The 27,426-nt window shown below is 51.1% G+C and overlaps 1 long non-coding RNA gene across 8 annotated transcripts; it reads right to left on the bottom strand.

Moving 5' to 3' along the window:
* Window positions 1-16,408: 16,408 nt before the first annotated feature.
* LOC113224503 lies at window positions 16,409-26,433 on the bottom strand. 8 transcript variants are annotated; one of them, XR_003309225.1, is made up of 8 exons: window positions 26,388-26,433; window positions 25,328-25,434; window positions 23,914-24,061; window positions 22,073-22,283; window positions 21,655-21,774; window positions 20,695-20,845; window positions 19,441-19,637; window positions 16,409-16,921 (listed from the first exon to the last, which is right to left on the bottom strand). It is a non-coding gene; the product is annotated as an uncharacterized LOC113224503 (long non-coding RNA). The 8 variants fall into 8 exon arrangements; XR_003309221.1 differs by adding an exon at window positions 25,587-25,820 and having other exon boundaries at window positions 16,409-19,637; window positions 26,388-26,402; XR_003309224.1 differs by having other exon boundaries at window positions 16,409-19,637; window positions 25,316-25,434; window positions 26,388-26,431.
* Between the last annotated feature and the right edge of the window lie 993 nt (window positions 26,434-27,426).

Raw genomic sequence — 27,426 nt, 5'->3', positions numbered from 1 at the left:
CCAGCTCCCTCCATGCTGCCGCGGATGACAGGGCTCTCCACCGTGTGGTGGAGTATTGCTCCTGTGTATGTTCGGGCAACGTTCCCTTCACCCCGTGTTGACGGGCACTCAGGTGATTCCAGACCTTGGCTGCTGTGGATGGTGCTGCATTGAAGCTGGGAGCAGTCACTGGCTTTATACTCAGGGGACGTGAGCCATTTCGTTGTTCTCAAGCAGCCTATCCCCAAAGCCCTCCATGGAATGCCGCATTCCTTTGTGCCCATGGCTTCCACTAGGATGAACCACGGGGAAGGGGCTTTGAACGCTTGGGTTTCTGTCTTTAATTGGCACCCGGCTGCACTGACCAAGCGGGGGTCCCAGTGACCCTGGACACTGCCTCACATAAGGTCTAAAGATGCAGTTAGGTTCTTTTTTTAACTTTAAAAAAAGTGCTATAGCTTAACCAGGTCAAAAGCGTTATCAGTTAGTGTTTTTCATATTGGAAAGGTGTATATTTTATTTTCTAAGAAAGGAAAAAATCCTGTTAAATACTCTAACCACAGATGAAATCATGTCAAGGAAAGAGGTACTATTTTGGGGGAAAATTACCCCTTCATGTCAAAGATCAAGGAGATGACTTACATTGTGTAATTGAGTTAATTATAAAATCTTAAGTGGTTTTGAGAAGACAAACTGTGGATGCTGCAAGACATGAGACTGATGTTCATTTAACGTTAGTGAGCCCTGACAGAATGTGGCTATTTAAAGCTTCCTCCAGTATCGCTTGATAGATTGTAAGTTAATGTAAAGATTTGTTTGATGCTTTTATTTTACAAAATATTATTGAGAAAAAGTTTGACAGCCAAGGAACAGCCTTCAACCAATTTCTTCCTGATTTCTATCACCAGGAAAATTTGTCCTGTTAATTCCAGAATTTACTTTTGGAAAATTCCTATAAGGAGAGCAGAGGTATTGGTGGTTGAATGGTGACTTGAATTTAGATGAAGATCATTAAATATTTCATAGTCATGTTTGTCTTGGTGGTTTTCGCAATTTTATATTAAATTTAGAACTGCGAGTCAAACCAAATGTTCTTTTGGTTTCGTGATACTCCTTTGTTTGTATGACTATACTGGTCAAGAATGATAAAATGTGTATAGGGTATTTTTTCTCTGTAGATATTAGGATTATTAGGGGAACAAATTAATCATTCTTCTAATAGACATTGTGCTGTGTGTTGGGTCCTTTGTATATTGAATCACTATAATGAGGACCACTTGAAAGTATGTTTCTATACAAGTTCTTTTATATGCTGACTTGTGTTATGTAAAATCCTTCATCCTCTAAGAAGACTAAGCAATGGGTTGGAGGAGAGGTTTAATCCCCCATTAGGCCTATTTCAAATGCCCAGAATTGAATGCAAGTGTGAATTATGTTTTTGAAGTGGGGTGTGTGTGTGTGTGGTAGACTCCTTTTTAGGTCATGGGAGGGAGGTAAAGCAAAGATCAGATTTGCTGATGAACATTTGTGCATATTTTAGTGGAGAAGTCATATGACTTGAGTGCACCTGTGTACTCTGATTTTGGTTTCGTTAGTGTCTGTAGCCACAAGCCTCAGCCGCCTCTGGGACCCACCCTGAGGGGCTGTGGTGAGGGTTATTAGAGTCGTGTCTTAGCGAATAGCACAAAGGGCCTTGTGGGCCTACTTTGGCTTTGTTTGAATCTGTAGATGGTTAAACTAATTTTAGTTTAACATTTTGAGGATTATAAATTGTGATTCTTGTCTAAGAAGAGGTTTCTGTTGTCTCTGAAGACAGGAGCCACAATACAGATGGTCCCTGGCTCACAATGGTTACATTTGTGATTGTTTTTCAACCTTGTGATGGTGTGAACTAGTCACACTCGGTGTATTGTTCGGCCCGAGATGGGCTGCCTCTGGATGAACCCGTTGTAAGTTGAAACTATTATGTCAAATGCACTTTCTATTTAGGATATTTTCATCTTACGCTGGGTTTATTGGAACAGTTTCATCCCATGGTAAGTCAGGGAGCATATGTGCTCATAAAAGTAGAGACGATCTCATAGATACCGTGAGATATAATGTATCTGATATTACAGAGATACGATGAAAACAATCAAGTGGGACTTGGAAGCCTTGGAGGGACTCACGTGGGTGGCTCCTGGAATGCAAACGTGAGCGTCACTGGCTTCTGGATGTGACATCTGTGCCTTCTGCTTAGCCCAGTGTGTTACCGGCTGCTCTCGAGGGCAGAGAGGTCCAGCGTTCCAGTGTTTAGGTGTTTGAGCTGCCTTAAGAGGCTAGGTCAATTCTCACTGGTGTCTTCAGGGCTTTAGATCTTCTGAACAAGCAGGAGGAAGGACGACTTTGTAGAGCTTTGGAAATCTCAATGGACTTCAGGGCCATCCCCCTTGGCAGGAGAGAGCCCCACTGGAGGCAAGCAGGGTGCCGTGCAGGCCTGTGTGGGGCCCAGGCATGTACGGACGTTGTGAGGGCCACAGGACACAGATCGGTCTTGGTTCACAACTGGTGTCGATGGCCACGCAGCATTTCTGCCAGGTACATGAGTGCGGGGACTTGGGTTTTGGGGTGTGCGTCCTGGTTGCCTAGTTGCTTGGAAGACCCCTATTCAGACCCCAGCCTGAGTCACCGTGACAGGCCTCCTGCTTCACATGCCACACGGAAGCCGTGGGGCGTCAGTCAGTGACGTCCACCAGGTGTCAGATGTGCGTGTGTATCTTCCCTGGTCTTGGGATGGGTCTTGTTTTGAGGTTATAGTAAACGTCCTTTAAGAGGGGTTTTAGGATTTTTTATGTTGTTTGCAAGGAGGCAGCAGGGAGTGCTTGAGCAGTGAGATCCCCTTTCCAACCAATGCAATTTCAGATCCCAGCAGGTAATTAAGGCAGCGGAGCTGTGGGGTCACCTTTCCAACCAATGAGAATTCAGATCACAGCAGGTAATTACAGCAGCGGGGCGGGTGGCAGAACCCTGAACTGTGGCTGTTTCTGGTGTCTTGCCCCGCAGACAGAGCTTGCTGGGGCCTCCGTGCTCCTCTGTGGGGTGAGTGGAGTGCATGAGCTGGGTGCTGCTGGGCCCTGGCCGGCTCCCCAGCCCGGGGTTTATGCAGGACTCGTTATTAAGACAACTTGGAACTCAGAAAGCAGCACGAGGAGAATGGGATTGTGCCTTTCTGGATCATTGGTGCTTCCCAGTCTCAGACACTGAGCAGGCTCTGAGGGATCGCTCCAAGAAGACTTGCACAGTTGGCCCCCGGGGTGGAGTGGGGCTGCAGCAGGTCTTGCAGGAGCTGGAAGTGGGGGTGAATTTCTCACAAGCGGGACCTTTCAAATGGGCCCAGCAGGATGCATCCGTGGAAATGGTGCCACCTAACACAGGGCTGCGGCCAGCAGGACTTGAAAGGCTACAGCGGGCTCTGTTTCTGCTCTCTCTCTCAAGAGTCTCTGCATGGTTTTCCTTGGTTTTTGTCTGTTTGGAGGACGCTTCCCCCTTTCTTGGGCTTACCTAGTCTCCTGAGCTTCCTTGTTGAGTATGACAAAGCCCTGAGAAGGCATTTTTATCGCATAATTGTGTTATCCTGGTGGCTGGATAAATGACCTGCAAATGTGGGTGACTCAGTAGCTCTGAGGGTGTTCAATATCCAAGACAGAGGTGGGAAGGAAATGTTCAGGCAGGCGTCAGAGGATCTGTTCTCTGCTTCACACTGGGGCCCTGGTTTGCTGACAGTTTTCACACTGGATCCAAAATGTGGATAATGGAGTCTCACGGATTCGGCTTCAGCTGAGAGCTGCCTCCAGCACAGTCTTGTGTGAGTAACAGTTTATATGTTTGGCGCGAAGGGCGGGCGTCAGTTGATCTTATTTGTGGTGGTGCTTATGGTGGCTTTTCCGTAAGGAATGTAGACTTTATTAGCTTTGGCAAGGGAACTCTGAGTGATAAATTGGAAGAATGTTTCAGGAAATTCTGGAACCTGCAGTGAATCTGTAATCCGTTTGAAATTGAGATTTGGATTCTCACTATTTCCTAATGCTACCCCGAAACCCAGTAGTTGAGATAGTCGTAGAGCTTCAGTTTTACTGCCCCGGTTCCCCATTTTAAAAGGAACACATTGCTTTCATCTGGAATGTTCTGAGCTCTGAGTGCTGCCGGCGGAGTGACCAGCTCTCTGCATCAGAGGGGAAGCCAGGGCAGTGCTCACGGCGTCACGGCAGCTGGGAGCTGACCCTGGACCTCAGGCACGTGTGATGCTGACCATTTTCTGTAAACTCCAAGGGTGCAGTGATCTCCTTGGTCCTTGACAGTCTTCTGAAGCTTTTGATGTGTCTGCACTTTATAGATTTTTCAGAAGTAGACAGCCTTCTCCCGCACCCTTGGGCTGAGTTTCATCAGAGGTTGGTGTGTGGGAAGCACCACACCCACATTCTGACAGGGAAGACTGGTGCCCAACTGAGGTCAGAGTGGAAATTTGTTCTTCCTTCCCTTCAGTCTGGTCCAGCTGCTCCCTGCTTGGCCAGAAGAAAATCATGCTTATCCAAGTCGTAGGCAAACCCCCGAAGTCAAACATTTATCTTTTTTCTTTAATATGCCCATTCCCAGGAGGAACTTAAGGGCTTTGAGAACTGACACCTTAGGACTGTAGTTTTCTTCAGACTGTAAAAACCTTGGTGTGTGACAATACTGAACATTGCCTGAGCCCTGTGATCCTGTAAAACAGTGATGGTTAAGACATTCCCCCTCCCCACAACTGCGCCCCCACTTTTACTGCAAGAAGCCCCTTCCCATGTGGCTTAGGCTGACTAGGCCTGTGTAGGTGGGTTGGACAGCACTGGGCCTAGCCAGGGAGCCAGGGACTGGTGTGGCCAAAGTGGGTAGCAATATGTTGACAGAACAAAACTACAGCGCAACCAGCCCAGCTGGTAGGGAGAAGGAGGCCGGCCTAGCAGGACCATCCACCCCTGTCCTGCCCCCAAGCCCAGAATGTCTGCCTGTACTGGACATTGCCTGGTCCAGGAGGCCTGGGCATGTGGGTCAGGGGGTGTGTCCCTGGGTTCCAGACTTTGGTGGTCCCTTGGGAACTGAGCATCCCGTGGGCAGGAGGAGGGCCCACGGTCCACTGTTTGCATGTGCCTCTGGGGGTGTGCCCCCACCCCAGCTTCTCAGCCTGCACGGGACGTGGCCAGGGCTCCTCATCTGCTCTGTGGCTCCAGCTCTGAACAGCTCACTGGTGACTCTGACAGCTTCCTCCCCAAAACATGGGTCCTCGTCTGTGGGAATGGGGTGTCCCAGGCCCCCTGCAGGCAGGAACCCAGCCCTAGCTCCTCTGGTGGGCTCTCCTGGGCTATCTTACCTACTGCCTTGTGAGAGCCGGTTGGCCAAACTTGGTGTCCTGTTTTTATCTTGGGCTCTTTCTTAGTGTGTGTTTTCTGTAACTACTGCTGTGTAGATCTTCTATTTGAGTTTCAGGTAGAGAATCTTGCCCAGCCAGAGGTCCCCCACCCCAGAGAGCCTCCACTTTGGCGCCCCCGAGTTGGTCCTGCCTGTGCTCTGCTTGGTGTGAGTGTTGAGTGTGATGGATCCACGTGGCTACTTGACCCTGCATCTCCTTCCTCCTTGTTGCTGAGGCCAGTTCTGTTCTCTCTTTCTCCACCTGAACTGCATCTGAAGCCAAGATGAAGGATAAGAAGTGGCTGCTAAGAAGGACCCTCCTGCAGCGAATCTGCTGTGAGGAGGCTGCGCTGGCCCAGCCTGTCATTTCCTTCTCTAAGCTCATTCCAGAGGTCGGCCAGGGGCAGCCTGTCCCTGCCTGCTCTTGTGGCCCGTGAATCAAGAAGGGATTTTATGTTTCCAAATGGTTGAACAAATAAAAAACTAACACTTCATGGCACTGAGAAGTTCCATGTCCATAAGTAAAGTTTGATGGGGGTGCAGTCATGCCCATCTCTTCACAGGCCACCTGCAGAAGGCTGCTGTGGTGCAGCCATGGCAGAGTTGCATCCTTGACACAAAGATCAGTTGGCAAAGCTGAAAATACTGACTCCTGGCTCTTTAGGGAAACAGTTTCCAGTCCCTGGTTTAAAGGTTGTGTGGCAGGACCCCAGGATCTTGGTCGGCTTGTTCTTCACTCAGGGCCTGCTGTGGCCTTCGCTAGTATGTCTGCAAAGTCTGCGTGCTATGGTGCCTCTCATGGGGGCGTTGAGCTCTGTCGTGCTAGATTTCAGGGAGTCTGCCTCATGGTCACCTGTCTCACCAACAGAGACCCTGTGGCCAGATTCAAACTAGCAGGAACAGTTGGTCTTTGGCAGCAGGGATACCTTCGAGCTGAGCTGCCACCCACCCTGAGGTGGTCCCATGACACCCAATGTCTGGGTCAAGGTTGGGGCAGGGCTGGTGTCCTGAACTGCCCTGCGATGTGGATCGTAATAGCCAGGGGGGAGACGGGGTTGCTATTACTCCCCATATTATGGGGAGTGCCTCACCCCCTGCGATGTGGATCGTAATAGCCAATTACTCCCCCTGCAATGTGTGTCCATTATTAGCAGTCTCTTTTGTTCAGGATATTAGGAACAATTTCACAGGTTGCGTGTACACAGCCTGTGACAGGAGAACGAATACCATCCTCTGCACCTCCGGATATTAGGAACCATATCACACAATAGGTGTATACCTTTTGGGAGATTTGGGGTAATGTCCTCCTGTGTTTCCCTGAATATTCGGAGAAATATCACAGGGCGGCTATGCACCCACTACTCTCTCAGCAGGAACATACTTTACCTACTGGAAATTAGGAGCAATATCACAGACTGGGTGTCAAGCCACTGTCATATTGGAAGTAATATCATGCTCTCCCCTACAAGTTATGAGGAACAATATCACAGGGGGGTGTGTAGCTTCTCTGGTAGTGGGAGTAGTATCATCATCTCTTCCTTTACATGACAAGAACAGTATCACAGGGTGGGTGTATACCCCATGTGTTTTTGGAAGCAATGTCATTTTCTCTTCTAGGTTTTAAGATTCGTATCACAGGCGGGGTGTACACCGCTTGTTATATTGGATGGAATCTCATCCTCTTTCAACTTGTATCTTTAGAACAATATCCCATGGGGGCTGTCCATCCCTTCAATATTGGTACTAAGACCATCTTCTCCTTTCCTGGATATAAGAAACAATATCACAGGAGGGGTGTACACCCCTTGCAATATTGGTAGTAATACCATCTCTCCCCTGTGGTTATTAAGGAGAAAATCCCAGGGTGGCTGTATGGCTCCTACTTTATCGGAGTAATATCATCCATTCACCCACTGGATATCAGAAACCATATCACAGAAGAAGTGTCCACCCCCTTCGATATTGTCAGCCATATCATCTTCTTCCCGCCTGGATATTAGGAACGATACCCCAGGGTTGGGGGCAGTGTACACCCACTGCGATCTCGAAAGTAAAATCAGCCTCTTTCCCGCTGGATATTAGGAACTATATCACAGGTGTGTGTGCACCTTCTGGGATAGTGGGAGTACTATCAGCCTCCACCCTGCTGCATATTAGGAACAATATACGGGGGCAGGGTAGTTACACTCCTGCGATATTGAGAGCAATATTCTTCTCTTTCCCCATACAGTAGGCACTACATCACAGAGGTCTGTACACCTTCTGCGATATTGGGATTTAATGTCTTCTCCCCCACAGAATGTCAAAACCAATATCACAGAAGGGTGTACACCCCCTGCGATATGGCCAGTAATATCATCGTCTCTACCTTTGGATACGAGGAACAACATCACAGAGGGTGTGTACACTCCCCTGCAATATTTGGCATAATGTTATCCTCTCTTCCCCTGGATATTAGAAACGATATCCCTGGTGGAGGGAGGTGGAGTACATTAAGAACAACATGACTAGGTGAGTGTACTCCCCCTCCGATATTGGGAATAGCATCATCCTCTCTTCCCTAGCATATTAAGAACAATATCACAGGAGGGTTGTACAGCCACCGTCCCTGCGTTATTGGGAGTAATAGCGTCTTCTCCCACTCTCGATATAAGGAACAATATCCCAGGGTTTGTGTACATCCCTTGCGATATTGGGCATATAGTCATCGTCTCCCAATGTGGATATTGGGCGTAGTGTCCCAGGGGGTGTACACCTTCTTTGATATTGGGAGTGATACCATCCTTTCCCCTCAGGATCGCAGGCAAAATATTGAAGGGGTTTTACAACTCGTGCGATATGGGCGGTAATATCATCCTCTCCCCACCTGGATGTTAGGAACTACATCACGGGCAGCTGTACACTTCTTGCCATATTGGGAGTCTTATCATCCTCTCCCATCGTGGACATTGAGAACAATATTACAAAGGAGGTGTACACCAGCTGAGATACTGAGAGAAATATTATCCCCTCCCTTTCGGGACATTAGGAACAATATCGCAGGAGGTGTGTACAACCCCTGCGATACTGGGAGTCATATCATCCTCTCCCCCTGAATATAAGAAACATTATCACATGGAGGATGTGCCCTCCCCCCCCGTGATATTGGGAGTCATATCATGTTATTCGGAACAAGAGCACAGTGGGGGTATAAAACCCTTGCCATATTGCCACTAGTATCATCGTCTCCTTCCCAGGATATAAGGAACAATATCACAAGGGGGTGTACACCCCTGCGATATTGGGGGTAACATCTTCCTCTCCCCGGCTGGCTATTAGTAATATCTTCCTCTCCCTGGCTGGATGTCAGGGAAAATATCACAGTGGAGATCCACAGCCCTTGCGATACTGAGAGTAATATCATCCCCTCGCAACCTGGATAGAAGGAACAAGATGATCGAAGGGATGTACACACACTGCGGTAGTTTTAATAATGTCATTTTCTAACCCTGGCTATTAGGAATAACATCACAGAGGAGTGTACGCTTTCTGAGACACTGGGAGTAATACCATCTTCTCCCCGCCGGATATCAGGAACAAGTATATTAATTATTAATATTAATATAATAAAAACTAATAGTAATCACCGATATTAATGACAAGATACTAATACACACTGGTTAAAAATGATAACGATTAGTATTAATAATTATTAATACTATTAATAAAATAATAACAATGTTACTTAATACTGAGTGACGCTGGCAATAAAATAAGAATTAATATTGATAAATGACATTAATATTAACCATCTATATAAAATATTCGTAATTAATGGTAAAATATTAATTGATAGTATTATTGATAATTATTAAAATCGATTCTTCATGTTTAATAATTATATCATCGTTCCCTGAGCAATACACTGAAGGTGTACACCCCTCTGTGAAAGAGGTCATTATTTCCAGAGGGTGAGATGATAATACCCACAATATCCTAAACAGGCTGTCAGTCCACCATGACTCCCAATAGCCAAGGGGGGGAGAAGGGGTGGCTATTGGTCCCCACCTCGTGGGGGTGCCTCACCCCCCTGCGAGGTGGCTCCCAACAGTCAAGTGTGGGGAGAGGGGGTGGCTATTGGTCCCCACCTCGTGGGGGTGCCTCACCCCCTGACAATATCACTGTTGGGTGTACTCCACGTGCAGTACAATGAATAATATTACCTTCTCTGCCTTTAGGTCTTGACAACAATATCACATGGCGGAGGACACCCCAGCACTGTTGGGAGTATGACCATTCTCTCTTCTTCTGAATAATAGGAAAAACATCTCAGGCGATTTGGGCAACCCCTTTAATATTGAAAGTAGTATCATCCTCTCCCAACGTGAATATTAGTAACCATATCAGAGGGGGCGTGCTGACTTCCTCGATATTGGTTGCGAAATCATCCTCTCCTCCCTGGGTATAAGAAACAATGTGACAATCGGGATAGACACCCCCTGTGACTTTAGGAGTAATGTCTCTGCCTGGGTATTAGGACCACGATGGACACACAGCGTGTTTACGATTTTGTGAGTAATATTATCTCCCCCTCTAGACATTACGAAGAGTATCAAAGACGAGCGTATGTCCTCTGCAATATAGGGCTGAATATCATCCTCTCTCTGCCTGGATATTAGGAAGAATATCAAAGGAGTATTCCACTCTTCCAGGTGGAAATTAGGAGCAGCGTGTACACCCCTGTGATATTGAAAGTAATATCATCCTCTTCCCTCCTGGATCATGGGAACAACATCACTGAGGGGTGTACACTTTCTGCGATATTGGGAGTAACATCATCTTCTGTGTCTTGGAATATTAAGGACAATATCACGGGCGGACATGTACATCTTCTGCAATATTGGGAATAATATTATCCTCTTTCCCCTGCATATTAGGAAAGATATCACAGAGTGATTGCTCACCTCCTGCGATATGGGGATTAATACCATCTTCTCCCCTTCCGGATATCAGGAAGAGTATCACACGGGGTTGTACAGTGTCTGCGATACTGGGAGTCATATGAACCTCTCGGCCTTGAGGTATTAAGAAGAATATCACAGGGTGGATGTTCACCCCCTGCCATATTGGGAGTAATATCAGCCTCTCCCCTCCATGGATATTAGGAACAATATCCCAGACTGGGTGTACGCCTCCTGCTCTATGGGGGAGTCATATCATCCTCTCCCTTCCAGGATATTAATAACAGTATCACAGGGCGGGTGAACACAGCCTGCTATACTGGAATTATTATCATCCTCTCCCCCTCCGGATACTAAGAACAATATCACAGAAGATCTGTACCCTCCCTGCGATATTGGGAGTAATATCATACGCTTCTTCCGTGAATACCAGGATCAGTATCATCAGGTGGCTGACCATTCGTTGCTATGTTGGGAGTCACGTCATACTCCATCCCACTAGATATTAGGATCAGTGACACAGCGTGATTGTACACCTACTACGATATTAAAACTAATACCATGCTCTCCCTCCCTGGATATTAGGAACGACTTCACAGGTAGGTGTACACCCTCTGCGGTATTAGGAGTAATAATATGATTATTAAACATCAGGGATCGATTTTAATAATTATCAATGACACAATAGGATACCATTATTATGGATAACTATTTTACATATATGATTATGCACGCTTAAAATTAATTATTAATATTAATGTCATTTAACAATATTATCAGTTCTTAATATTAATCATTATTGTATTACCAACATCTTAGTTTTGATTTAAGCAACATGAATTGCTCATATTATTTTATAAATAGTGATATTACTATTAATACTATTCGTTAACATTTTTAACCAGTATTTTATCTTTTTGTGATTATTAATATTGATGATTATTTTTATTATATTTATTAATATTAATAGATTTCCTGATATCCGGCGGGGAGAGGATGTTACTCCCAACATCGAAGAAAGTGTACACCCCTCTATGATGTTATTCCTAATAGCCAGGGGGTAGAGGATAACATTATTGAACCTGTCGCAGTGGGTGTACATCCCCTCGGTCGTCTTGTTTCTTATATCCTGGGTGGGAGAGGATGATATGACTCTCAATGTCGCAGGGGGTGTAGACCTCCCCCGTGATACTGTGCCTAACATCCAAAGGTGGAGTGGATGATATTTCTTCCGATTTCGCAGTGGGTGTACATCTCCTCTGTGATATGATTGCTACCATCCAGGGGGTGAGAGGATGATGTCAGTCTCAATATTGCAGGAGGTGTACACTCCCTAGTGATATTGTTCCTAATATCCAGGAACGGAGAGGATATCGCCCCCAATAGAGCAGGGGGTGTACACCCCTTCTGTGACATTGTTCCTAATAGCCAGAGGGGGAGAGGAAGATATTACTCCCAATATTGCAGGGAGTATATAACTCCTTGTGATATTGTTCCCTATGTCCTGGGAGGGAGACGATGATACCAGTGGCAATATCGCAGGGAGTGTACACACCCACTGTGATACTGTTCTGAATATCCAGAGGGAGAAAAAAATGATATGAGTCCCAATATCACGGGGTGTACATCCTCCTGTGATACTGTTTCTTATATTCAGGGGGAGAGGATGATATGACTCCCAATATCACAGGGGTTGTACACACCTCCTGCGATATCATTCCTGAGATCCCGAAGGAGAGAGCATAATACTTCTCTCAATATTGTACGGGGTGTACCCCTACTTTGTAATATTGTTCTTATTATCCACAATGGGAGACGATATGACTCCCAATATCGCAAGAAGTGTACAGCCATCTGTGATACAGTTCCTAACATCTAGGTGGGGAGAGGATGATATTACTGCCCATATTGCACGAGTTGTAAAACCCCTTCGATATTTTGCCTAGAATCCTGATTGGAGAGGATGATACTGTTCCCAATATCAAAGAAGGCGTACACCCCCCTGTGACTCTATGCCCAATATCCACGTTGAGAGACGATGATATTACGCCCAATATCGTGGGGGATGTACAGACACACTGGGATATTGTTCCTTATATCGAGAGGGGGAGAAGATGCTATTGTTCCCAATAACGCAGGGACTGTGACTGTACACCCCTCCTGTGATACTGTTCTTAATATCCTAGAAAAGAGAGGATGACACTACACCCCATATCGCAGGGGGTGTACATCCACCCAGTGATATTGTTCTTAATGTACTCCACTTCCCACCACCAGGGATATCGCTCCTAATATCCAGGGGGAACACTGCGGGGCAGTGTTCACACCCTCTGTGATGTTGTTCCTAGTATCCAAAGGTAGAGACGATGATATTACTGGCCATATCGTAGGAGGTGTACACCCTTCTGTGATATTGTTTTTGACATTCAGTGGGGGAGAGAATAACGTGAATCCCAATATCGCTGAAGGTGTACAGACCCCTGTGATATAGTTCCTAATGTACAGGGGAAAGAGAAGAATATTGCTTTCAATATCACAGGGGTTGTAACCACCCTGCCTCCTTTATATTGTTCCTAATGTGCAGCGGGGTGGAGGCTGATAGTACTCCCCCATCCCAGAAGGTGCACACACACCTTGGTAGTGATATTACTACGAACATTGCAAGGGGTGTACACCCCTCCTGTGATATTGTTTCTTATATCCAGGAAAGGAGAAGATGGTATTACTACCGATATTGAAGAGATATACAATCCCCATGGGATATTGTTCTAAAGATACATGTTGAAAAGGATGAGACTCCATCCAATATAACAAGGGGTGTACACCCCGCCTGTGATACGAATCGTAAAACCTAGAAGAGAGAATGACATTGCTTCCAAAAACACACGGGGTGTACACCCACACTGTGATATTGTTCCTGTCATCTAAAGGAAGAGATGATGATACTACTCCCAGGACTGGAGAAGGTACACACCTCCCCTGTGATACTGTTCCTCCTAACTTGTGGGGGAGAGCATGATACTACTTCCAACATGACAGTGGCTTGACACCCAGTCTGTGATATTGGTTCTGCACACCAACTCTGTGCCCCTCGTTTCCCATGCGTTCTCTCCACAGTTTTGGAACCTCGGGGGAGGCTTTGTCTTTGGTTACAGATGAAGAGAGGAAGGGTCTGAGAGGTTAAGCAAGTTTGTTACTGGAAAGGGGTTCCGATCCAGACCCTAAGAGAGGTTTCTTGGATCTCACAGAAGAAAGAATTCGGGGCGAGTCCATAAAGTGAAAGCAAGTTTATTAGGAAAGAAAAGGAAGAAAGGAATGGCTACTCTGGCCAGGCGCAGTGGCTCACTCCTGTAATCCTATAACTTTGGGATGCCGAGGCAGGTGGATCACCTGAGGTGAGAAGTTTGAGACCAGCCTGGTCCAACATGGCAAAACCCTGTCTCCACTAAAATACAAAAAATTAACTTGGCATGGTGGCAGATGCCTGTAATCCCAGCTACTAGGAAGGCTGAGGCAGGAGAATCGCTTGAACCCAGGAGATGGAGGTTGTAGTGAGCCAAGATCATGCCACTGCATTCCAGTTCGGCCAACAGAGCGAGACTCCATCTCAAAAAAAATAAGAAAGGAAAAGAATGGCTGCTCCGTAGGGAGAGTGGCCCCAAAGGCAGCTGGTTGCCCATTTTCATGGTTATTTCTTGATCATACACTAAACAAGGGTTGGACTATTCATGAGTGTTCCAGGAAAGGGGTGGGCAATTCCCAGAACGGAGAGTTTCTGCCCTCCCTTCTGAGACCATGTAGGGAACCTCCAGATGTTACCATGGCATTTGTAAACTGTCGTGGCGCTGGTGGGAGTGTCTTGTAGCAGCTAATGCATTATAATTAGCACATAATGAGCCGTGAGGACAATCACAGGTCACTCTTGTGGGCCATCTTGGGTTTGGTGGGCTTTGCCCGGCTTCTTTACTGCAACCTGCTTTATCAGCAAGGTCTTTATGAGCTGTATCTTGTGCCGACCTCCTATCTCATCCTGTGACTAAGAATGCCTAGCCGCCTAGGAATGCGGCCCAGCAGGTCTCAGCCTCCCTTTAACCAGGCCCCATTCAAGATGGAATCGCTCTGGCTCATGTGCCTCTGACAAGTTGGCCTGGGTTGAGTGTTCCCTAGTGTGTGGTTGTTGGAGCTGTTCCTAGGGGTAAGAGGTATTGTCAGTAGGAAACAGGCCTCTGTTAGCCCTGGGGCTGGCACTCTGCCCCAGTATGTCGGTCTCATTTTAGTGGTGATAAAACTGGGGCTCAGAGACATCAACTCCCTCTCCCCGAACCCCCAGACTGTCAGTGGTGGGCGGGGGTTTGAATGTGGGGCTTGAAGACCCATCATCTCCTCTGGTCCCCCAATCTCTGCTGCCCAAGAGGAACAGGATCCCAGGATCCAGTCCCCTCATGGCACCAGCCAGGGTGGGTGGAGATGGGGAGGCACAGTTTCAAAGCCCCCCGGACTCTGAGGCAGGTCAGGGGCTGAGAGCAACCCGGACCTGCGGACCCCACCCCGAGAAGAGTGGCTGCAGGCCCGGCCCAGCGGGCAGATCTGTGTCCTCAGTAAACGTGACGGCGCTTCCCGCTCCTCCAGCCAGGCCGTGCTGTCTTCACGTTTCCAATCATGCGGCCTCCTCTCCAATTCCCAAGCCCAACCCACAGAGACAGCGATCTGGGGTCCACGTGAGATTTGTCAGCAGCTCTGACCCACTGCTTCCCGCCAGCCCTGCGGCCGGTTCTGGAAAGCTCTCTGCTGCCCCCTGGTGGGGAAGCTCGGGGCAGGGCTCTGGCTGCAAGCGTGGGGTCCCAGAACCTCCTGGCTCTGTCACCTCTGCTGGGTGGAAAACCAACCCAGGACTGAAGCAGCAGATGGGTGCCTGATTCCTTATTATCAGAGCTCCACCCACTGGCAAGTCTCTCTCTGGGCCTCAGTTTCCCCTTCCAATAAACGAGGGGCTTGGGGGATACCAAGGAGGGGTAACAGCTCAGTGAGGATGGCAGGTTTCTTCTGGGGAGATGAACACGTTTTGAAACTACATGGCGTGAGTGGTTGCACAGGACTGTGAATGCACAAATGCCACCACATTATTCGCGTTGAAATAGTGAATTGCATGCGATGTGAATGTCACCTCATTTAAAGTGTTGAAAAGAGGGGCCTGGGAGAGTGCAGTGTATGTGAGAATCACGTGGGACACCCACAGTCTCTGAACTTCCGTTTCCTTGCTGTAAACTGGCAAACAGACCTGTGAGCTGTGTTCCCTGGGGCCAAGAGATTCCAAGAAGGAAAACCTGGGATTCCAGGGACTGGGATGAGGGCCGAGGGCCGGAAGGGGAGGGGGCCTGTGGGGACGGCATAGGGAGCAGCCCAGATAAAGCTTTCAATACTGGGTAGCAGCGTGTACACAGGTGGAGATCCCTGCATCTCACTTCCCGCAGGGCTGACTGGTGGCCAGAGGTGGGACTGGCCAGGCTCGGCCCAGCCAAGTCTGGGAGCAGAGGACACTGAGTGAGGGATCCCGGGGGCCACCCTCACTGGCCTGTGGCTCTCCTGACACCACAAGAGAGGTCCAGGAGGTGACCTTGGGTCCTAATGGGGTACATCTTCCTGGCAGCAAGGTGGCAGGGTGGTGTGGTGGTCAGTGTACTGGGCTCTGTGTCTCCGCCCCTACCTGCTGTGTGACGGTGGGCGAGACACCTAACCTCTCTGTGCCTCTGTTTCTTCAATGGCGAACAGGGGCACTAGCAGCCCCCACATGCGGGCACAGGGGCCTGAACGATAAAGGCAAGGGCGGCACGAGACCTACAGCAAAAGCTCTGAGCAGGGAGAGCAGGGAGCTGCCCAGGGAGTTCTACCACCGTCTCCCCTCTGGCCGCCAAGGAAACAGAGGCTCATGGTGACCTGGCCCAGGTCTGTTGGACTCAGGGTCCTTCCCATCCCCAAGAACAGAGGGCTGTCCCCAGGGAAGGAGCTGCCCCTAGACACTGCCCAGGAAGCACACAGGGAAGGATGCCCTGGGGAATTCAGTATGTTACTGCAAAAAAGCATTTATTGCTATTTGAACCCTGCTTTCATGCCTCCATTTCCCAGAAAATGAGCCACGGGAGACACCAGGAGAGGCAGGAGACCATCCTCCTGGCATAAAACCCACTCCCTCGGATGCTGTCCTCAGTGAGGGTGGCAGGGGCCAACCAGGGGGCCCACCCGCAGAGTGGCAGAGGAGGCAGGTTGACCCTGCAGACATTGAGCACTGTGGCAAAGGTCCTGGCCTTCTGGTAGAGGAGGAGCGACTTCTTGTGGTCCAGGAGGAAGTTGTGGGAGATGGTGGCCGGCCGCGTGTAGGTCTTCAGCTGTGCCCTTCTTGTTGCTCAGGTCCATGGCGGCTGCCAGTGCCAGCTGGTAGTACCCGGCTGCATCAAACCATTCCTGAAGGGGACTCGGAGCCTGTCTTCCCAGAGGCTGTTCCTGTCTCCAGGTCATTCCACATGTCCAGCCAATGCTGGCTCACCCCATGAGCCCTGAAGCCTGTGACACTGCTGTGGTCGCAGCTGCAGGAGTTGGGGACAACCCTGAAACCCCTGGACGCCTTCCGGACTATCCCTATGCTCCACTCACCCCAAGCCTCTTGCCCCAGTCCCACCCTCTCTGCAGGCAGTGGCTGCTTTCCCCATGGGCTAAGGTCAGGGCAGATCCTGCCTGCTCTGAGAGTTCCATGCAGGACCCGTGGCTCCAAGCCACAGCAGGGGCACAGCGTTGAGTGACCCAGGCTCCCCTCTGGCCCCTGTCTATGCTGATCATTTCCAGGCCCTCCACGGGCCAGGCCAGGTACAAAACCATCTCACAGGTGTCCTCCCTGGCAATGTTTCCTGAACTATTGACGGAGTGTGACTCCCCAGACATCCACTCCCATTTTCAATGCATCTTTGGCTCAAAGTCACCATCCCTGGGTTGGGATGCTGCCTCCCAGACCTCCACCTTGACCCTCCCATCTCCCTGCCGGGTTCTCCCCAGGCGCCTCCTCCACATGGGGGACACCCAAGGGACCTCTCTAAGACCCAGGCCTATCCTGTCCCTCTTTACCATCTCAAGATGGCTCCCCGGGCCAAGGACAAAGTCCAAGATGCAGCAGTCCATTCCCTCACTGCCCCGCCCCACACATGGAGCAGGGGCGTGAGAAGACCCTGAGTCACCACCGCTGCACATCCAGTGGCCCCCGGCCCAGCGAAACACTGGACTCTGTGCTGGGTGCATGGCTGAGCCTAACGTCCTTGCTCCCAGTCTGAGGGACCTGGGACTGAACACTGACCACAAAGGTGGCCCGGGCTGTGGCAGAGGGAAGCCCAGGAGCCTGTGGGGGCCCAGGAGGCCCCTGACTTAGCCGGGGTGGGAGACAAGGGCTTCCTGAAGGGGTGGCGGCTTCCTAACTACACAGGAAGCAGCCAGCCAAAGCATGTCTCTGCGTGTGCGTGTTTGGGTGCCTGTGCCCCTGTGCCTGTGCATTTGCATGTGCATTTCCATGTGCCTGTAGTGTGTGCAGCTGCTAGTGAGTGGCAGGCTGAGCCAGGACACACTTAATCCACCCTATTCCAGGGCTCACTCTCACGTGTAGTAAAGGGGACCTCATTTTAGAGGCAATCGGCTAGGATGCCCATTTACCTTGCCTCTCCGCCAGCCTTCCAGGCCCCATCCAGCCCAGCTTTCTCTCCCACTCCTCTGGCCCCCGGGTCCAGAGCCTCCTATACAAGGAGAAGGGTGTGGCCTTGGAAAGACAGTCGCCCCTGGGGAATTCTGAGGGGGCCTCCCTGTGGGAAGCTGGCCTGGGCTGACAACATAGTTACGATGAGGCCCAGAGGGCTGTGCACAAGAAGGAGGTGAAGGAGGCTTCTGCCCCTTCCATGGACTTCGGCCTCTCAGGTACTACTTGGCCCTTTCCTTTCTCCAGGGCAGGCAGAGTGGGCGGCAGCGTTGACAAAGGAGATAAAGGCCCACTTCTGGGAGGCCCGTTCCCTGGGTCCCAGGCAAGCCCATGAGCGGTGAGCAGCGTCCCTCTGGGCCTGACACCTGGTACCTCCCTGTCTGGCTGGGACTTGGGAGGCCACAGGGACCTCTTCTGACCACCAGGTGTCACCAGCACTGGGCAGGGGCCTCCCGGACAGCCCCAGGCCTGTGGTGAGGGATACGGGGCGGGGTCTTAGGGCTGCTCCAGCTCCTCATGTTGTTCTAAGGCCAAGATCTCGGGCCCTGGACTGGAGCGCCCTGACCCCTCAGCCCATAGGGAGTACTGACGTGGTGCCAGTGCTATGCTGAGGAGGGGCGGGTGCCTGCTGGGCAGAGGGGTGGAGACACCCCAGGTCTGAGTCTGCCAGTCCCAGCTCTCCACCCCTGCAGGGCTGGGGCCAGAGAGAGCACAGCACTTCCCCTTAAGACAGACCCGACCCAGCAAGGTCTCAACCTGGCTGGCTAGGGCCCCGCCCCACTGCACCTGCTGTGAGCTGGGGTTCCACTGTGAAGTGGATGGTAAGACACGGGTCCCACCCCACCCTTCCTGGGTGATGTGAAGATTCAAGGTGTCTCAGGACTCCAGGAAGGAGTTCAGTGCAGGCTGGCACCCTGGGCAGGCTTCCTAGAGGAGGCACTGGGACTTGGGTTAGATCTTGCAATGTGGATTCAATGTGAGGATGATGCCGTCCTCCAAAATGTCCTCTTCCTGACCTTGTTTTCTTTCTTAAATGCAACCTGACACTTCAGTGTGAAGACTCAGTTTGGTGTCACCTCCTCCAGGAGGGCCCCCCTGACTACAATCCCCCTTCTTTACCCAGAGGCCACCATTGCCCGCTTATGTGTCAGCCTCCCAGGCTGAGACTGAGTTCTTGAGGGTGGGGCCTGGCCAGCTTGGGAGCTGGGTTGTATCTGTGAACCTTGCTGGTTTCTCCAGCTGTGTGCAGAGCTCCAGGGAGGCCACTGGGCCATTCCTAAGGAAGGCTGGAACCCAGGCCCCTGGGGTCTGGGTGGAGATCCTACTCCAAGGGGGCTGGAAACACCCAGAGCCCTGCTCCTCCCCACCGACCTTCAGGTCGTAGAAGATGATGTCACCGAGCACCAGGTACACCTTCACATAGTAGAGGGTCTCCTCGTCAAACTCCAGTGGTGAGTTGCAGAGCTACAGGGCCTTGAGGTAGAAGTGCTCCGCTAGCTTGCCATGGCCCAGCAAGTGGTGCAGAGCAGCCAGCCTGTGGAAGGCCACGTGCTTATTCAGCCGGTCCCCTGGGGTGCAGGCCAAAGGGGCAGGTGTGAGGACGTGGCTCCCTGGGGCAGTCAGGGCACAGGCCCCTCAGGAGCAGGTGTGCAGAGTCCGGGCAGCACCTGGCTTGCCTCCAGGCACCTGTGGTCACCTGGGCAGCTCTGGCCAGTCCCTTCTGGGTTCCCAGACTCACTTTCCCATCTGTAAAGCAGAACTAATAAGGCCTGCCCCTGTCTACTGTGAGGCTTTGGCAAAGTCGGACTTGGATGGCCCAGCTCTGCCTGCACATAGCCACCTGCCTTTGCTCACTGGTTTTAACCAGGGGAGCCCACAACCCATGCAGTCCAGGTGCTCCTGGGAACCGCGGCTCCATGCAGCCTGCAGACGTGACATCCGACTTCTCCTGGGTGTGTCATGATCACAGCCCCTTACCTTGGGGAGTCACCGCATGCCTGAGCTCCAGGTCCCCCCACTGATGCACAAACCCGCCTAGGCTGTCTCTGATGTCCTCCCCTTTTCAGGGCGAGTGCTGTAGAGCCTGCATTCAATGCATTCCCACACAGCTGCACACCTACTGTGTACTGCGCCGCAAGGCACAAGGCTCTGGGGCATGCGGCCCACCCAGGGTTTCCTGTCTCTGGAGGAGGACAGACGATCCTGGCACAGCACCAGGGGATGCCCGGCCTTAAGGGGCAGGCTGCTGGAAGGGGAACTGGGATTTCATCAGCCAGAGAGCTGTGTGGTTGATGAGGGTGGGAAGAGCACAAGACAAAGGGAATGTGCCACTCAGCCTGGCACATACACGGACCGAGATGCCTGGCATGTCTGGAAGGCAGAGGGCACACTGGGTGGCCCTTGTGGTCAGCAGCGGAAAGAGACAGAGGAAGCAGAGCTCAGCACTGCGTGAGAGACCTCGGGCTGTGCCGCACGGCTGGACGGGGGAGCCAGCTGGGCAGATCTGCCTGCCTGGACAGGAGACCAGGACAATCCAGCAGCTGTTTCAGCTACTGCCCTACAGACCTGGAGGCTGGGCTCTGGCAAAGTGTGGATCCTGGCAGGACGGGGGCTCAGGGGACTTACCCAGAGTGATGCTGAGTGCTAGGGCCATGTGGGCAACCTCCAAGCCCTCCTGGGGCTCCTCCAGCGTGGCCAGCAGTGCCACCAGCTTGTTGCACAGCTGCGGCTCCGCCTTGCAGTTGCCCGTAGTCACTGCCAGGGGCAGGGTCGGGTCCTACCACACAGGGAGGTGGGGTCAGGCTTCCTGCAGCACCCACCTTGCCCAGCGCCTTCCTCAGAGCTCAAATGTGTGCTTGGAGCATCCCACGCCCCAGTTACCCCTGCACCTCCTGCACGTCCGCAGAGCTCTGTGCTCTGGGATAACGCACGGTTCAGACACCCAAGTTGGGGGTTGAAGAGTCACCTGAGGCCCATCTAGCTACACCCGGCAGCCTCAGACCAGCCTCTCCCACCTGGGCACCGGGGGTCTGACTCGGGGGAGCCAGCACTCCTTTCTGCTCTAAAAACACATTTATCTGTGCCCAGAGCTGAGCCACACCGTGAGCTCAGAGGAAGGGAGAAGCCGTCCCTGCTTCGGGGTGCAGGCAGACTTGGGCCCTGGCCCTGGGCCTCCCACTGACATGCTGTGTGTCCTTTGACATGTCCCTGTGCTTCTCTGAGCCTCAGCTTCCTCATCTGGAAGATGGGGACAGGACTTCCCACTCATGGTTGCTTGAGATCATCAGGTGCAAGGGTAGAGCCACTGTCATGTCCAGACCCGAGCGTTTGTCCCGGGCAGGGGGCACAGTCAATATCATTCCTGGTGAGACCACAAGGATAGGGCCATTGCCACATCCAGGCCCCAAGCGTTTGTCCCGGGCAGGGGCACAGTCAGTATCATTCCCGGTGAGACCACTGGGAAACTAAGCATGTGCATGGGTGGCCCTGCCTCCAGGTGGGAGGCCTCTGCTCTGCCACACCTGTGCCTCAGCCTGCCAGGTGACCCCCTGAGGCCCACATTCATCAGCCCACAGGCCAGCTCACCCGGTAGAAGGACACGGATTTCTCCCGCTCCCAGGCCTCGTTGAAGATGTCTCCAGCTGCCTCAAACGGCTCCAGCCCCAGGTTGGAGTCGCCTGTGTACAGGACCACATTCTGTGCCACCTGAAAGGAGCAGAAGTTCCCTCAAGACCCACACTTGGCGAGGTGGCCACACCCACCTTCCCCAGCCTCCTTCCTCTCTCACACTGCAGGTACACCTGAGCATTTTTTAGACCTGTGCATTAGGGCTGCCCCACCACTGGCATGAGGACAATGAACTGATGCACTTGAGTGCCAGGAGGTGACTGAGCAGCTGCAGCCCAGGAGCCCAACACCTGTGAATCCTATCAGGGATAGCCCTAACCCACCCCCCACAACTCAAACAGTCTCCGTGGCCCCCAGATTGCTGGGAGCCCATCACCTGCTTCCTTTCTGCGTTGCCACATCCCTGCCGCAGTTCAGGGCCACAGATCAACAGTGTTTGTGGGTGGGCTTGGTCCCCTCTTGGCCATGAGCTGTTGATCCTTCTCCTCAGCTCAAGGACGTATACAGCAGGTGCTCAATAATGAAAGCTTCACCAGGCTCGTGGGCTTCGCAATTTGTTCCAGATCACACTGTGTTTGGGAAAGCCTCTGAAAACAGCCATTTTGTAAGGAGATGTGCCACGTGTCGCTTGGAGCATGTTCTTCTGTGTGTTACCTGAGTGGTCCCATTCTTTGAGCATGAGCTGTATACCAGCAGGTGCTAGGCACTGTGAGGGGCCGCACCTCTGCCCTGAGGGAGAAGATGCTGGCCACTGGGGGAGGATGTGAGGGAACCAGTTGGAGGGAGGGAAAAGGCATACAACAGGTGCTCAGCAGTGGCTTAGGAATGAGTAGATGGATGGATGAATGGATGAGCAGATATGTAGACACATGGATGGATGGATGGGTGTGTGGATAGATGAATGCTTGAATGGATGGACGGATGGGTGGATGGGTGGTTGGAATGATGTGTGTATGTATGTATGGGTGGAGGGCAGATGATGTATGTACCTATGGATGGATAGATGGATAGACCAATGTATGGATAAATAAATGGACAGATAGATGAATGGAGGGGTGGATGGATGAATGATAGATGGACGAATAGATCAGTGGATGGATGGGTGAAAGGATGGATGATGGACGGATGGAAGGATGAACAGGAGATGAGTGGATGGATAATGGAAAGATGGATGAATGAATGATGGATGGAAGGAGGAACAGGTGAATGGATGGATGGATAGATGAATGGATAAATGGATGGAGGATGGATGATAAAAGGATGTATGAAGGATGGATGGATAAGTGGGTGGATGGAGAGATGGACGGATGGATGGATGGAAGGATGAACAGGAGGTGAGTGGATGAATGATGGGTGGAAGGATGAACAGGTGAATGGATGGTTGGTGGAAAGATGGATGGATGAACAGGCAAATGAATGGACAGGTGGATGAATGGATAAATGGATGGGCAATGGATAGATGGAAGGATGAACGGATGGAAGAATGAGCAGGAGGTGAGTGGATGGATGATGGGAGGATGGATGAATGATGGAAGGATGAACAGGTGGATGGATGGTGGCTGAATGGATGGATGATAAAAGAATGGATGAAGGATGGATGGGTGATGGATGGATGAATAGAAGGATGAATAGGTGAATGGATGGATGATAAAAGGATGGATGGATGGAGGGATGGATGATGAATGAATGGATGGGTGGATGGCAGATGGTTGGATGGATAGAAGGATGAACAGCTGGATGGATGGATGAAGAGGTGACCAGATGAATGACGGATGGATGGATGAAGAATGAACAGTTGGATGGATGATGGAAAGATAGATGGAAGGATGGATGGATGGACGAAAAGGTGAATGAATGGATGGATGATAAAAGGATGGATGGATGATGGACGGAGGGATGGATGATGGATGCGTGGGTGGAAAGACGAACAGGTGAATGGATGGATGATTGGATGGATGGATGGAAGGACCCACAGATGTATGGGAAGATGATGGAAGAATGGATGGATGGATGATGGATGGAAGGATGAACAGGTAAACAGATGATGGAAGGATGAATGGATGGGTCGATGGATAGATGGGTGAATAGATGGATGATAAAAGGATAGATAAATGATGGATGGATGGATGATGGATAGATGGATGGAAGGATGAACGGATGGATGGATGGACAGAGAGTGAACAGCACAGGGGCCCTCCTGCATCCCTTGCCACTCACCTGGATGAACAGGTCCACCAGCTTGCTCTGCCGCAGGATGTAGTAGATCTTCCCTGCTTGCAGACAGGCATGCGCCTCTTCTTTCTTCTGGAGATCAATGAGAATCCCTAGACTTTGTTTGGTGTAGTCCAGAGTGGATCTGTAGGCCCTGGAACCAGACACACGTGTCAGAACAAGGGCTCTCATCCTCCTGGAACCAGTCTGTCTCCTCCCGTGGGTCTGGTGACAGATGAATCTGGCATGTGGGGACTGGGAACGGCCCTCTTGTGTGTGCAGTGTTCTGCCCTTCCCAGGCTGCTGGGAGGGCCAGGGTGAACACACACGGCATGGAAAAGATGAAGGACATCCTTCTCAGGGAATCGAACATCATGCTGCCCTGTGGCAGGAGGAGTGTGCTAGCCCATCTCCCCTGCCTCCTAGACGTGGCCTGTGTCTTCTCCAGACGCACCAGGAGCCATTAGTGTTCAGAGGCTATCTAGGCCGATGGTTCTCAAGGTGTGCAGGCATCACAGTCACTCGCAGGCCTGTCTGTATAGCTTGCTGGCCCTGCCCCCAGAGCTTCCGGCTCCACAGACCTGGGGCAGGACCCAGAACTCCCACTTGCCACAAGCTCCTAGGTGACATAGATGCTGCTCTGCTGGCCCAGGGACTACACTTTGAGAAGCATGGCTCTAGCACACTGGCCCATTTTCCTTCTGCGAACCTGAGGCCAAGACTGGAGCCAGTCTCCCGGGTCCCCATGGAATCTGGCTACTTCCCTGCTCTCTCAGTAAGTCTGACACTCGAGGGGCTGTGACTGCAGCAATGTCACCAGGCCCTATGGGTGGGGTGGCCAGGGCCATGGTTACCCCACCAGGTCAGGATGCTCGGGGGAAGCCGAGTGGGCCACCTATGGGACGTGAGACCTTGAAACCCTGCCCCAGGGAAGCAGGTGACACAATTGGCTCTGTCTTCTGTGGGAGAGAAGCCACAGGTGGCTGCTGTGGTCACATTTAAGGGGACAGATGAAAGCCAGGACTGAAGACTCGGGGCAGGCAGAGGTCAGATGACAAAAGCCACTATAGTAGGAAGAACAGCCCAGAGTGCACGTACTGCCTCTGCTGGGGTTGAGATGACCTTTGACTCAACAAGGGAGGCTCAAGCTGGGACTCACAAGCCAGCAGCAGCCCTGGGACAACCCCAGACCCACCAGCTCAAAGCATCTGATGCCAAGGAACCAAATGATCCAAAGGAAAGGGGCTGATGGGGCCCTGGGCCAGCTTCCCTGTGCCCCCTTCCCTGCCCCTCCTAACCCCCTTGCCCCCCTCCACACCCCCACCACTGCAAAGCCAGCCCTCACTGCTTGGTGCCCAGGGACAGGTAGAGCTGACTGATGGTCTCCAGGACCTGCCCCCTCCAGCACCTTGTCAGTCACCTTGTGGGCCAGAGGAAGCTGGAACTCGTGGTAGAGGACACACTGGGCCTCGCTGGGCATGACAATGCTGTAGAAGTAGCACAGCCACCAGACGGCCCGCAGCTGGCCTGGGCAGAAGACAAAATGGAAGACGTCAGCCTCCTAGCATCGAAGTGAGGCTGGCTGGGCTCGGAGGCCCCTGCGTTGTGCTTGTCTCTTTCACACCTCTGTGAACCTGGGCCCCATCGGCGGGGAACCTGAGCTCAGACAGGCCATGTACCTGTACAAGGGCAGACACCGAGCACACTGTGACATGGGCACAGCTTGGTGAAGATGCTCATGGTAGAGGACGGCCTTCTTTACAACTCCCAGGGCCGAGGTCCTGGCCAGGCTCGGCCCCTGCACCAGGCCATCTATTTCTGCTTCACAAAGTCCCTCTGGTGAGGACCAGGGCCGCCTTCAGCCTGAGATGATGAGGCCACAGGCACAAGTAGCCCCTGTCGCAGATGGAACCCTGAGAGAGCAAAGCCAAGCATCATGTCTGCCACACATGGCATCATGTTGGGGGAATGGGGTTCAAAGCCAGCCCCTGGTGTTTCCACACATGCTTCTCTCATACAACCAGGCTCCAAAACCATAGGCTCACTGGCCTCTCCCAAAGCCACGGTGCTGGGAACAGTGGAAAGCTTCTGATTTTCTAGTGTCAGAAACATTCTGAAGATTAACACCGGAAACCAGGTACGCTGAATGGACATCTGTCACACACGCCCCCCCCAACGACAGCTGAATACACAGTCCTCTCGAGTGCCTATGGGACATTCCCAATGACAGACCATGTGCCAGGCCACAAAACGAGCCTCAGTGAATGGAGAAGGACTGAGACCAAAGCAGAAGTGTTCTTCAGCTGTACTGGCACGAAACTGGAAATCAAGTGAAGGAAAGTGGGAAATTCAAAAATATGTGGAAATTACGCACTCCTAAACAACCAGTGAGTCAAAGAAGAGACCATCAGGGAAACTGAAAACTAATTTGAGAAGAATGCAAACAAATGCACAGCACGGGCCAGCACGGTGGCACACACCTGTCATCCCAGCACTGTGGGAGGCCGAGGCGGGAGGATCGCTTGAGTCCAGGAGTTTGAGATCAGCCTGGGAAAAATGGTGAAACCTCGTCTCTACAAAAAAATACAAAAATTAGCCAGGTGTCATGGTGCACATCTGTAATCCCAGCTACTCGGGAAGCTGAGGCATGAAAATGGCTTGAACCTGGGTAGAAGTTGCAGTGAGCCAAGATTGCGCCACTGCACCCTCAGCCTGGGCAATGGAGCAAAACCTTAAAAAAAAAAAAAAAATAGCACAGCGTATCAAAAACTCCAAGATGCAGCTAAGGCAGTGCTGAAAGGGAAATTTATAACTGTAAATGTCTACATTCAAAGAAAGAAGAAAAATCTCAAATGAAAAACCTAACCTTCCACCTTAAGAAACTAGAAAATGAACTAAACCCAAAGTGAATAAAAGGAAGAAAATAATAAATGTGAGAGTGGAAATGGAAGTAAAAATACAGAGAATGGAAAAACAAAAGAGATAGTCAACAGAACCAAAAGTGGGTTTTTTGAAAATAACAAAATTGACAAGTCTTTCACCAGACTGACCAAGAAAAGAAAGATGATGACTAAAATCAGAGACTGAGCACCATGGCTCACGCCTGTCATCCCAGTGCTTTGTGAGGCCGAGGTGGAAGGATCGCTGAGGCCAGCATTCAACACCAGCCTGGGGGAACATGATGAGACCCCATCTCTAATAAAAATAAATAAACAATTACAAACCCAAGTTTCTAAAATCAGAAATGAAAGAGGAAACATTATTGCCGACCTGACAGAAATAAAAGGATTCCATGAAAACACTACGAACGATTGTACACCAATAAATCAGACCATCTAGACACAACAGCCAAACTCCTAGAAGGACACGAACTACCGAAAGTGACTCAAAAATGATCCCAAGTAAGCATGTGGGGTATCAACCCCACCCTCGGTCTCCTCGACTGTTCAGCACAGGGTGGGGAGACAGGGAAGCATGATCTCTATTCCCTGGCCTGCATTTCCAAGTCTGAATCCCCCA

This window comes from Piliocolobus tephrosceles, unplaced genomic scaffold, assembly GCF_002776525.5.
Source record: "Piliocolobus tephrosceles isolate RC106 unplaced genomic scaffold, ASM277652v3 unscaffolded_45084, whole genome shotgun sequence".
Taxonomy (NCBI): domain Eukaryota; kingdom Metazoa; phylum Chordata; class Mammalia; order Primates; family Cercopithecidae; genus Piliocolobus; species Piliocolobus tephrosceles.
This window is presented reverse-complemented; position numbering and strand designations above follow the sequence as displayed.